This window comes from Budorcas taxicolor, chromosome 8 (genome assembly GCF_023091745.1).
Source record: "Budorcas taxicolor isolate Tak-1 chromosome 8, Takin1.1, whole genome shotgun sequence".
In the NCBI taxonomy this organism is placed as follows: Eukaryota; Metazoa; Chordata; class Mammalia; order Artiodactyla; family Bovidae; genus Budorcas; species Budorcas taxicolor.
This window is the reverse complement of record NC_068917.1, coordinates 91,030,711-91,044,830: the sequence shown is the minus strand read 5'-3', so window position 1 is coordinate 91,044,830 and position 14,120 is coordinate 91,030,711.

Sequence of the window (14,120 nt, the reverse complement as noted above, 5' to 3'; positions counted from 1 at the left end):
TAGATCAGTGGGTCAGGAAGATCCCCCAGAGAAGGGAATGGCAACCCACTCCAGTATTCTTGCCTGGAGAATTCCATGGACAGAAGAGTCTCACAGGCTACAGTCCATGGGGTCACAAAGAGTCACACATGATGAGGGACTAACATCACTACCGCAACTACAATTTTTATTATGTCATTAAATTGATGTACTGTAATTAACCCAACCATTCTTCTGCTGTGCATTAAGATACTTTTCCATTTTTACTATTCATCTCACCTTTTTGATTTATTTTCTGGAGGCTATCTGCTTGTTAGTGGATCCCAGGTCATATGGTTCAGCTCTGTTTCTGGGCTCAGGATGGATGACCCTGTAGTTCCCACCAGGCTCCCTCTTTTGCTGGTGCCTTGGGCAGTATGCTGCTGCTGCTGCTAAGTCGCTTCAGTCATGCTCGACTCTGTGCAACCCCATAGATGGCAGCCCACCAGGCTCCTCCATCCCTGGGATTCTTCCGGCAAGAATACTGGAGTGGGTGGCCATTTCCTTCTCCAATGCATGCATGCATGCTAAGTTGCTTCAGTCATGTCCGACTCTGTGCGACCCCATGGACAGCAGCCCACCAGGCTCTTCTGTCCAAGGGATTCTCTAGGCAAGAATACTGGAGTGGGTTTCCATATGAGAGTCACCAAATGAGCAAACACAGAGAGAAGCCTTCCAGGGCTCTGCCCTTTGGGGTTGAGGACAGAATCAGAGAGGGTGAGAAGAGGCAGTGGGGCCATGGCTGACTTCATGGGGGACAGAGGCAGGGGGTGTGGATCTTGTCAGGCTCACAGGGAAGGTCCTTCTGTCAGCAGTAGGTTGCAGGCAAGGCTTTTTCTGATGAGTCTTTAAAATCAAAAGCATTGATGAGAACTTGCTTCCACTGCAGGTTATGACAATTCCTAACTCATACCATGAATGGGGGTTGAATGTGGCAACTCTGTTCTTGAGAGGGGCAGGCTGCTTCTGTTGTTCACTTGCTAAATCATGTCCGACTCTTTGGGACCCCCGTCTTCCCTGTCCTTCACCATCTCCCAGAGTTTGTTCAAACTCATGTCCATTGAGTTGGTGATGCCATCCAACCATCTCATCCTCTGTTGGCCCTCTTTTCCTCCTACCCTCAATCTTTCCCAGCACCAGAGGCTTTTCCAAGGAGTCTGTTCTTCACATCATGTGGCCAAAGTATTGGAGCTTCAGTTTCAGCATCAGTCCTTCCAGTGAATATTCCCGGTTGATTTCCTTTAGGATTGACTGGTATTTGATCTCCTTGCTGTCCAAGGGACTCTCAAGAGTCTTCTCCAGCACCACAGTTCGAAAGGATCAGTGTTCAGCATTCTTTATAGTCCAAATCTCACATCTGTACAGGCTGGTTCCCCTCGTTACACAATGGACTTTGCAGTTTACATAACCTTTCACTCCCCTCTGTGTGGGAGTTGCTGGGTTTGAAAGGAGAATGGTTCCACTGTGGTCGAGGTGAGAATCTCGGGGCTGCTTCTGCATCTCTTGGGCCACCCACACCTGCCAGTCTCCTGACCTCCCTGAGTTCTCCACCTGTGCTGTCTGCATCTGTCTGCATCTTCTCCACGTAAGTGCCAACGCTTCGGAGGACTTGCTGTGGGAAACAGCAGATTCGTTCAATGACTTCATTTTGCCCCGGCTGGGGCAGAGGAGTTGGGCTCAGTGTATATACTCTCTAGTAGATTTCTGGTAATCTCAAATGTCTTAATTCTCTGGGTTCGGTTTTTTTTTTTTATGTCCACAGTAAACTTAGTGAAATGAAAGTCTACAAGCCTTTAGTGAATTGAAACTTTTATGCTAATAATTGTGAAAGTAGGTCAGTTTTATAAAAGAAAAGCTGTAGACCAAACAATTAGGAGAAAAGTATTTGAGAAATTTGACATACATGTGTGTATTCTGCGGCTAAAAACAGTTTCCCTTCTTTGCCAAATGAAATGGAATTTTCAGAGAAACAAAACATAGTTTTTGAAATTAAAAAATAATTCTTGTCTATGTTTTGATGACAAGAATGTCCACTGCTTTTTTGACTATTTTTTAAGGAAATCTTGGGAGCAATAGAGCATTAAATGTTGCAGAAGAAGATCTGGCAAGCGTTCAGCTGACGTGCATTTGCTGAATTGTCCCCAGGGAAGATTTTTGTGGGAAAGCACTGGCTATAAATTGAGGATGCAGTTAGTTTTTGTGGAAAAATTTAGCCTTCGTTTCCACATTGGAAATGAGTCCTTGGCACTCCCCTGTAGCTTCTAAGTGAAATGCGTGGGGTGTGATGCTCACTTTCGCATGTCAAAGTTCTCCAGGGAAGGGTTGAATCATGAAAGGCAGAACTGGAATTGACATGGCTTGTTTGCGGGGAATGAAAGTGGCCTGAGATCTAAGCGGGGTGAAGCCTGTGAGGTGGCTCTGGCCATGTGCTTAGGGTCCCCCTCTTCCTTTGGATGGTGCTGGCTTGCACACTGGAGGAAAAACATCTCCAATTTCTTATTCTGCTACAGACCAAATGAAGGGAATCCTCATTCCCCCAGACAGTAACGAACAGGCCAGGGCTTTGTATCTGGAATAAAGTCCAGGCTATCATCCTGATAGCAGAAAGGTCTCCTTTCTTAGTCTGTGTCCTTGGAGGGCTTCTGGACCAAGGTTTCTAAACTGTGGCTTGAGAGACATGAATGGGTGTGACCAGAGTTTATATTTTTGCTTTTTCACATGTGAAGAGCAGGGTAGAGGAAGTCTGCTACGTGAGACCTCTGTACCTCGGTGAGGCTCTTCTCTCCACGTGCATGGGGCTGTCAGGTTGGTTGCACCTCTCTCCAGGGTCAGAGAGAAGTCTGAAAGCCACTATTCTAGGAAGAAAGCCTCTGAGCATTTTATCAAAGGAGATAAGCTCCTCTTGAGTGAAAATGATGAGAAACCTCCAAAAGTTACAAGGTTCTGGAGTCAGCCAGGATCTCTTCTGAAGATCTGCAGCAAGGACTCTAGCTGAATGTTCCTGCAATATCTGTGCTTTTCATTACCCGTGGAAGAGCTTCACCATTTCTCTTAGAGGAGTTGAAACTATACCCTGGGGCGTCGCTGAGGAGCACAGTTTCTGTCTTCCCTCCCAGGAAGCATTTGTTGAGGACTGGCGAAGGTCACCCAGGGTTGAAGTCATCCAGCCTGCTGGCTTCTGTGAGAGTCTGGTGCACAGTGCCCCGACACAGAGCCTGCCCCTAGGAGATGTGGGCTCAGGAGGAGACAGCTGGAGGAATAGGTGTCAGCCAGAGGAAGAGGCCTGGATATTCCCCCGCACTCTCCTCCATGTGTCCATCTTCCTTCCCCACCTCCTTGCAGATCCTTTCTGTACCAGACAGCCCAGCTCTGGAAGAGCCAGGGCCACGTCACTTCCTGCCCCACACATTGCTTCTATATGCCTTCCTAGTAATCCCTCATCCTTGGCCCTCTGTTCTGTTTACTTTCTACACTGGGAGGACTTGGCTGAGCTCGTCATCTATTCCCACGTTCTTCCCCTGCTCTGTGAACCTAGCTTCCTATCACCCTCATCCAAGCTTGCGTATTGCCTTTTCAGGGACCCTTTTCCTCCCATCAGGCCTGAGTCCTGTTCCCCCTCATTGTTTCTTTCTCCTGTTGGTTGCCTTCCTCACTGTTCTGCTTGTCTATTGCTGCTTGAGCTTTCCTGGTGGCTCAGACTGTAAAGAATCTGCAGGAGACCCAAGTTCAGTCCCTGTATTGGGAAGATCCTCTGGAGAAGGGAATGATTACTCACTCCAGTATTCTTGCCTGGAGAATCCCATGGACAGAGGAGCCTGGTGGCTACAGTCCATGGGATCACAAAGAGTCAGACACGGCTGAGCGACTAACACTTCCACTTTTCATTATTGCTGCCTAAAAATGTACTGCAAAATTTAATGGTTTAAAATGGCAAAGTTACTCTCTGCTGGGGTGCTGTGGCCCAGCTGCCCTTGCTAGAGTTTCTGATCTGGTTGTAATCAGATGGTGCCCAGGACTGTGGTCACCTGAGGGCTCCATGAAGGGGATGATGCCTTAGTCCACAAGCCGGGGGAAGGGCTTGGTGGTCAGCTGTTAGCTCCCACCCACACGTGGCCTCTCTCTGTGGCTTTGGCTTCTCACAGCCTGGCGGCCAGGTCCCAAGAGCCAGCATCCCATGAGCCCGGGGCAGCTGGAAGCCCTCTTCTGACCTCACTTCTACTGGATGAGCAAGTCACTGAGGCCAGCCCGGGTGCCAGTGCAGAGGATTAGAACCCTGGCTGGGGACTGCCAGGCCCCACTGCATAAGGGTGGTGGTGGGTTGTGAGCTGTTTAGCCATCTTTGGAAAATATAACCTGTCACTGTGCCGATCACTGTTTTTATTTCTTTCTTTTCTTGCCCATCCCAGTGGGTTGGAGGCTCCTGGAAAGCAGGGTTCCCACACCTGGACATTCATGCTAAAATGAAAAAAAAAAACCCAAACAACTCCCTGTTGCATTTTGAAAGGAAGATAAAACTCTGATTAATGTCAAAGGAATACATTTTAAAAGAGGAAGTACAGGCATAATTAACTGGGATTTCTGCTAAACAGGGGCCAAATAGTTAAGGGCCAGCACTCCTTTGCTCTCATCCATTCATTCTTTGTTATTTAATTAAGAAGATATGATGTAACATTTCCATGATTTGCCAGAAACAGCCCTAGGTGCTAGGGACTGAAAAACACTTAAAAGCGACACCTCCGTGTTCTCAGGGGTGAATTTCCTTGTGTTCTCATGGCAGTAATGTTGCTTGTCTGTTATTGCTCCATGCCAGGCATTGTGGCAAGACTCCCACACACACATTGATCTGCTGAATTTTTACAACTGTGTGGGGTGCAACAGTCCCACTTCACAAATGTGGACTCAGGTTTAAAGAGGCTAAGTGGCAGCCTTATTATCTACAGCTCGTGTTCTTCACCATATTTTGCGATTGGCCCCCATAACCCTGTGTGATTGTGTCATGGGCCCCCATCACCCTGTATGATTGTAAGATGAGCCCCATCGCCCTGTATAGTTGGGTCATGGGCCCCATTACCCTGTATGATTGCATCAGTGGCCCTCATCACCCTGTATGATTGTATCAGGGGCCCCCATCACCATGTATGGGTGTGTGAATGGGCCCTATAATTAAATGTGTGTGCCCAGGTTGCATGTCCTAAGCTACTGCTCCAGGCTGTGTACACCAAAGCAGCAAGGCTGGGAAGAAGGAAGTGAGCAGGGCCCAGAGGGTGGCTGGGGGGTCCTATGGGTAGGTGGTCCAAGGCAGTCTCATCTCCTCCCAACACGAAAGAGTCTGGAAATGAGCCTGGCCCAGGGCCACGAAGGCATCAGGCTGTCAAGGGATTTGTATAGAGCTAAACTGTGTGGTGCCAAGTTTGTTTATTCTTGGCTGAAATGACTTCCTTTTTTATAAAAAAAAAAAGAGGCCCATGACAGACATGAAATATTTCTTGCAAACAACTCAGTGCTGTGCTCAGGCCCAGTGACTCAATGCCATGTGGATTATATTTCCTATAAAATGCTCCAGAGGTGACAAATCAAGGGGAAAAGTGTTGGACAGGAGACTTTTGGAAGTGGGTTGTCCCCAGTGTAGACATGTTATTTCCCCACACTCTTTCCTGTGGAGACAGTGGCAGAGCAAGAGGGAGTCAGGGTGGGACAGTGTGAGGCAATGCCTCCCGCCTGTGCTCTGGGGACCTGGGGTGTCTGCACAAATGTGAGGGCTTACCATTGCTTCTTGAAGCATTTCTTTGCTTGGTGGGTATGTCAGCTTTTTCACTCAGGGCAGCTTAAATGGCAGAAACTTACTGTCTCATTTCTGGAGGCTGGAAGTCTGGGTCAAGGTGCCAGTGGCTGGTTCCTTGTAGGCTGTGAGGGAGACTCTGTTCCAGTCCCAGGAACTTGCTGATCCTTGGCTTGTAGACGTATCATCTTAATCTCTTCCTTCACATTCACACGGCATCTCCTTGTGTGGGGGTGTGTTGCTGGGTCCAAATGTCCCCTTTTAGCATAAGGACCCAGTCATATTGGACTAGAGCCCACCCTAATGACCTCATCTTAACGTGATTAATAGCAAAGACCCTATTTTCAAAGATCAGTTCACAGGTCCTGGGAGTTAGAATTTGAACAGATCATTTTGGGGAAACACAACTCAATATATCCCAGAGGTTGTTTGAAGGTTTTCCTCTTAGGACGTTCCTGGTGGTCTAGTGGTTAAGAATTTGCCTTTCAGTGCAGGGGACGTGGGTTCGATTCCTTGTTTGGGGAACTGAGACCCTACACGATGCAGGGAAACTAAGCCTACTCACCGCAAGTCTTGAGCCTGCAAGCTCTAGAGCTTGTGCACCGCAACTAGCGCCTCCACGCCCTGCAGTGAAAGATAGTGAACGCTGCTCTGATGATGCCATATGTGGCAACTACGACCCAACATAGCCAAATAAATCACTAAAGAAACATTAAAAATTTTTCCCCTCTCTACTCTGTCCCTTCTCTTTCCTCCACCCACCCTGCTCATAAAAACGCCCTCACCACATGTATCAGGATACAGGCTGAGTTGCTCTAGCAAAAGGAACCCCCACTAGACTAGTACAGCTTTCTTCCCCTCTTGTGGCACAGGGCGGAGGCAGTGGCATGGGCCAGCAGGGAAATTTGCTCTCTGGGGTCACCAGGGATATCAGACTCCTTCCTTTTTTCTAAGGAAAACCTTCTCAACAAGGAGCCTGCCTCAGTGTCCCCTGGATGGCTTCCTAAAACAGACTGTTGGGCTCCCCTTGAGGTCCACGTTGTGTGTTCATACCCTTCTCCCTTTGCAGACAGGTGGAATTGACTGCAGGCTTCTGTCTTCTAGCTGGCCTGCCCTCTACGACAGGCAAGCTTGGGAATCTGCAAGCCCAGTTCCCTGCCACAAATCAGAAACCACGTTTATGCACATTTATGAACCTACACACGTGCATACATACATTTGTATCTATACTACATTAAAAAATGCTTGCACATAGGCTCAGTTAATGCCATTGAATGTCCATGTTATTCTTTTAAGGAAGTCTGTACTGTTCAGACAGCAACGTCACAGAGCCTTGGACCTTCTCAATCCATCAGAGCCGTCTGCATGACCTTACGTGTAACAGAGGTTCTGCGGTGCTGTCTCTGGAAGTCCACACTACAAGGAGGGCAGACAGACTGACCTTTGGGGAACTGTGAGGGCTCCTTGGGTGTGCCCTACTTCTCTGCTGCTTGTGACCATGACTCCTCTTCTGTGTGTCCCCAGTATATAGCCATCCATGTTTGCCTGTTGCTTGAGGACCAACCATCCCCTTAGATGTTTGCTTCAACCACATTTAGGGAACAAAGGGCCTTGCCTCCTGCTGGGGTCTTTTCTGGAGGCCTGGAGTGGGTGGAGACACTTCAGCAGCCTTTCTCCCTAGCTCAGATGAAGGTTGGTACCCTGGTCTAGCTCCCAGACATCAACTGGCCCTTTTTAGCATGCTGGTGGTTCAGACGGTAAAGAATGTGCCTGTTGCACAGGAGCCCCGGGTTTGATCCCTGGATTATAAAGATCCCCAGAGAAGGAAATGGCAAACCGCTCCAGTATTCTTGCCTGGAGAAGCCCATGGATAGAGGAGCCTGGTGGGCTTTAGTCCACGGGGTTACAAAGAGTCAGACACGACTGAGCAGCTAACACACACACACACACACACACACACACACACACACACACACACACACGCTTAATCTGGAAAACAGCCTGAGGCCAAAAGTGTGATAGTGCTTTGCTGGGATTGCAAACTGGAAAGCAGGATAAAGGAGGGAAGTGACTGAAGATAGCTAGGATGGAGAGTAAATGCTGGGGTACTGGCCTCACCAGCCACAGCTTCATCACTAGCACCACCACCTGCTCCCTCTTGAGGACTGACAGCAGGGGCTTTCAGAATGGTCTGTGGTCATTAGGGCAGAGGAAGGAGAGAATTCTCTGCCTCTTGTCTCTCCAAGGTGAACACCTCTCCCACTGCATCCTCCCTCATCCCCTCATCCCCTCCTCCCTCCTATCCCCTCTTTCCCCCACTCCCTGCACCAGTATTGACCTCTACAGTCCTTATGGGGAGTTGGAGCCACAGGTTCATCCTGGTCAAGGTACCAGTATCAGTGGGTAGATGACCCATTGCTGCCAGTGAACTCATGCATGGGGCCCCCAGATATGCAGTGATGGTGGCAATTTGGGGGACCTGAAGGATACAGGCATGGATTAGAGGTGTCACATTAGTGGACCTCCTTAGAAAGCTAGGGGGGAATCAGAAGTCGTTACCCATAGCTTTATTATCAAGTATAAATATTCATGAAAATCACCTGGGCCCCATTCTGGAAATTCTGGCTAATTAGATCTGTGTTGCCCCTTGATCTTCATTTTAAATAAGACTTCTTAAAACAATATGGAGGTTCCTCAAAGACTAAAAATAGACCTTTCATATGATCCAGCAATTCCACTCACGGTATATACCCAAAACAAATGACAACAAGATATTGAATAGATACATGCACTCCCATGTTGATTACAGCATTATTCACAATAGCCAAGATGCAGAAACAACCTAAGTGCCCATCAGCGGGTGAGTGGGTGAAGAAGACGTGTTATACACACACGAAGGAATATTATTCAGCCACGAGAAAGAAGGACATCTTTCCATTTGCAGCAACACAGATGGAACTCTAGTATGTTAGGAGAGATACGTCAGACAAAGACAATACTGTATGATATCACTTATATGTGGAATCTAACAAAGCCAAACTCATAAAAAGAGAGGGTAAAAGGGTGGCTGCCTGGGGACAGGGGTGAGGGTAGCAGGACAGATTCTGTTTAAGGGTTCGGTTCAGTTCAGTTCAGTTGCTCAGTCGTGTCCGACTCTTTGCGACCCCATGAATCGCAGCATGCCAGGCTTCCCTGTCCATCACTATCTCCTGGAGTTCACTCAGACTCACATCCATCAAGTCAGTGATGTCATCCAGCCATCTCATCCTCTGTCATCCCCTTTTCCTCCTGTATAAGGGTACAAACTTATAAAGAGGAGTTAATAAGCACTGGAAAGCTAATGAACATTACAGTGAGTATAGATAATGGTTTTGTACTATAATCATCCTACTTGCTAAGAGGCTGAAACTCAGTGATTCCAACCACTAAAAAGAAAGGATAATTATGTAATGTGGTAGAGATGTTAGTTATTGCTACAGCAATCACATTTCAATAAATAAATGCATCAGATTAACATGCTGTGCATCTTAAATTTACACAATGTTATATACTGAATTTATTTCAGTAATGAAAAAAAAACAGCCTTCCTAGAGATGTTGATGCCTGAGGGTCACAGATGACAATGGTCCATGGTCTTTCCTCACATCCAGTATTTCCCTGTTCCCTTACAAGGAAGATATCATAATCACCTATTACTAATTACCCCAAGCGCAGTGGCTTGTAGCAGTGACATTTACTACTGTGTGATTTCTGTAGGTCAAGGATCTGGAACAAATGATGGTGGGGCAGACGTAGCTGAACCCCTGCTTCAGAGACGCTTAAGATGTTGGCAGAACTGTAGTCATTACAATGAAGCAAGGAGAATGTTGGTCTTCACAGGTAGGAGTCAATACATTTTGATCTGTCAGTTAGAGGCTTGGTTTCCTGCTATGCAGATATCTCCAACACAACAGAGCATTTGCTTCATTAAATGGAGCAAACCGAGGGAAGGGACTTCAAGCAAGATGGAAGTCAAAGTTTTTGTGGCCCAGTTTTGGAAGTGGTATCCTGTATTCTGTTCATCAGAAGCAGCTCATCAGGTCCAGTCCCCATGCATTGGGAGACGATTATTCAAGAGTGTGAATAACAGGATATGGTGACCACCAAGAACGATTTCAGAAGCTGCCTACACTGGTCTGCCCGCTGGCCCACAATGATTCAAGTTCCTCCTCCAAGGTCCTTAAAAATCTCATCACATAGCTCAAAGTCAAGAATCTCATCATCTGAGTAAGGTTCAGGCTGTGTGAGGTTCCTTAGGTGTGGTTGTTTAAGTCTAGCTCTTCTGGATTGGAAGAGCCACAAACTAAATAGACAAGTCATCTGTCCCAACACACACTGCACATATTGGAAGGACAGTCTTGAGTAAAAGATGTAGACACTTCTGTTCCAAAAGGGGGGGCAGCACTCAGTTCAGTTCAGTTCAGTCGCTCATTCGTGTCTGACTCTTTGCGACCCCATGAATTGCACTGGTCTATAGCCATTCTGAAATCCACTTGGGCAAATGTTAGAAGTTCCTTGACTGGGTCTCAAGGCCTGGGGGAAATTCTCTATGCTCTTGGCAGCACTTTTGTGGCTCTTGGTTCCATCTTCTTAGTCATTTATTGTTTCATCAAAGATTAAAGGTGTTTGCCTCTGAGCATCTCTCTGCCCACTTTGTACCAGTATAATTGGGGAGGGGGGCCCCCAAAGCCTCTTTTTATTGTGTTCTGTCTCTGCCTCTTTCAGTTTAAGCTGAAAGTGTATTTGCTTTTCTCAAACACTTTTTGGGTCTTCTGTGAATCTCACTGGGACAATCTCCATTAGACAATTGCCACCACCACAAACCTCTTTGAGATAAGCCCTTCTCTGCCTTGGGCTTCTGCTGAAACAGATGAGGGAGAATTCCTTCAATTTTCCACAGGCACTGTTGTTCAGCTGAGAGGAAATGTCTGGTACACATTTAGTCTCTTGAAAGCGTCCTCTGTGCATCTCAATAGTACCTTGATGCTTTGATCATTCTGAAATCTTAAAAAAGATTGTACAGTCTCATTATTGGCTTTATTTCTGGATCATTTTTGAAGGTTCCTTAGAAAGCTTTTCTTAATTTTAGCATCGTTTACAACTAGAAGAAGCCAAGAATTTTCAAAATCATCAAGTCTTGGTTCCTTTCTGTTTAATAATTTTTCTCCCTATTTATCTCTTTCCTCTTCCTAAAGCAAGAAGAAACTAGGAAATACATTCAACATTTTGCTTGGAAATCTCCTGAGGTAGACCACACTGTTCATTTGGTGCAAGCTCCACCTTCTACATAACTGGAGGTAAGCTTTCTGTTGCTGTGTAATAAGGATCCCCTCTTCCTCAATTTTCTCTAGTGTGTCCCTACAGTGTGTTTGCTATAGTGCAGCCTACATCTGTGCTAACAGTCTATTCAAGGCAGTTTAGGCTTTCTTCACCATTCTTCTCAAAATCCATCCAACTTTTACCCACTGCCCAGTTCTGAACCCACTTCTACATTTCTAGGTGTTTGTTGTAGCAGCACAATACTGGTACTAAAATCTGTCTTGATTATCTATTGCCGTATAACACATCAACCTAACCTTTGTGTCTTAAAACAGAAGCATTCATTTCCTCAGTTTCTACTGCTCAGGAATCTAGGCACAGCTTACTTGGGGCCTTGCTTCAAGGTCTCACAGGCAGCAATGCAGGTATTTCTGGGGCTCTGGTCATCCCAAGGCTTAACTGGGGAAGGACCTTCCTCCAAGCTCATTCACATGGTTGTTGGCAGGATCTGGTTCTTCACAGGCTGTGGCCTCAGTTCCTTTCCATGTGGGTCCCTCGTTTGTGATAGCTTGTTTCATCAAAGCAGTAAACTGGGAGGGCCAGAGAGGGTGAGAGCAAGGCTGAAGTCAAAGCCTTGGTAAGTTAAACTTGGAAATGGTGTCCTGTCGTATTTGTCATATTCCATTCATCAGAAGTAAATCACATCAGAAGTAGTAGCGTGCACACACACACACACACACTCACAAACACACACAGCAATACACATAACACATATAAACACATATGTGCAAACACACATATACTCACACAACACACATACATATTTAAAAATACACATGCACACACATACACTGACATACTCAGTTCCCCATACACTTGCATACTCACACACACACACATGTGCACACACCTGTGTGTGCTCAGTCACTTCAGTCAGGTCCAGCTCTTTGCAACCCCACTCTCTATAGCCCGCCAGGCTCCTCTGTCCATGGGGTTTCCCAAGCACCACTGCTGGAGTGGGTCATCATTTCCTCCTCCAGGTTCATGAACCCACACATATTCAAAACACAAGACAGGGGCTTCCCTGGCGGTGCAGTGGTTAGGAATCCACCTGGCAATGCAGCAGATACAGATTCAGTCCCTGGTTGGGGAACTAAGATCCCACATGTTGTGGAGCAACTAAGCCTGAGCTGAGAGGACTGAGTCTGTGTGCCATGGCTAGAGAATCTGTGTGTCACAACAAAAGATCCCATGTGCCACAATTAAGACCCAACATAGCCAAATAAATAAATAAATACATGTTAAAAAAACCCACAGTACATGCTTGCACACACACACACATACACACATGTGCTTACATGTAAACACTCACTCAAAACCCTGCCCCCCCACATGCTTGCACACAATACACAGGCATACATGCACACAGATGCACATATACACATGCACACACACACACGCACATGCACATGCACACACACACACACACACACAGAGGGAGGGGGTAGGAATCCTGGAATGTAGAAATCACTGGGAGCCATTTCACAAGCTGCCTAGCACAGGGGTCAGGCGGTGAGGAGGCCCCTCTGCACCCCTTTCCCTGGAGTTTCTGGGTCAGGAAACCTCTTCTCCTTTGGCCCCCGTTTCCTTGGGGAATGGAGCTTTCCCTGGGCCTTTAGTAGCAGCTGGGGGCTTTAACTCCGAGATGGCATGCCCAAGGATAACACTATTGGTCGAGCCAGGCACTTCACCGTAGTAATGGCCCGGGAATCCCTCCCATGTCCCTCTGTGTGTCCTGGGCATCCTCACAGCAAGGCAGCTGGTTTCACAGACAAGCATCTGAGAGTGAGCCAGGAGAGAGCTTCACAAAGCACACACCACGATATCTACTGAACTCTACTGATGGAGGCAGGCCTGGAAGTCTGCCTAGGTCTTGGGGCTGGATGTGGGCTCCCTCTAGATGGGCGGGTTGTGAGATCACAATAAGAAGAATGTCTGGGATGGGACAGGGTAAAGACCCTCTGTGCAAACTCACTCTTCCCTACTAGCCAATCAGATGGTTTAAACTCATCCCCAAAGGGAGACATTCATTTATTATTGCTCCTCCCAGAGAGAACACTCACAGGCTGAGAGATGGGCTGGAGACCCGGATTCACAAGACCTCAAAGGACAGGAGACTCAGCCCAGGGAGACACTGTGGGGAGTGCTTCTGGGGACACGTGAGATGTTTCACAGAGCCAAGCAGAAAGGACTTGGTCACTCTCCGGCCCGGCTTGCTTCATGTTGGTGCAGGTGGCTGACTCCCCTTCAAGACTGGCCTTCAGCCAGTGACTGGGTGGTGGCTGACAAGAGCAGAGGTGCCTTCAAGGGACACTGAGACATGGGGGATGAGTCACTGGGTGGTGCTCCCACCAGACAATCCTGACCTCCCGGGTCCTCCTTGGCACCCAGGGGTGGCAAGGCTGCACCCCCGCCAAAGGTGGGCCCCTGGAGCATGGGGCAGAAATTCCCCATCTGGTGTGTTTGGGACGTGGTTCTGAACCATTTCTAGGTGTTTTCCTGAGTCTAGGGCCTTACTGTAGTTTTGCAGATCCTAGTAAGTGGGACAACCGTGGCATGCATGCTCAGTCATGTCTGACTTTGCTACTCCATGGACGGTAGCCCACCAGGCTCCTCTGTCCGTGGAATTTTCCAAGCAAAAATACTGGAGTGGGTTGCCATTTCCTATTCCAGGGAATCTTCCTTACTGAGAGACAAAACCCACAACTCTTGCATTTCCTGCATTGGGAGGCGGATTCTTTATAACTGCAGCACCTGGGAAGCCCTAGACAGGTGGGAAGCATGCTCTTTCTGGGTGATCCTCAGAAAAGTTGTCCCACTGGCCCATAAGAAGGAAAGATGGGTATTGCGAGACCAGAGTGGGCTGACAGAGCTGGCAGGACCTCAGCTGAAGTGCTCAGGCCAGATGCTGCTCCTGTCCTAGATTCCTGATCTGCAAATCCGGGGCTGTTTCTCACTCTCTGGC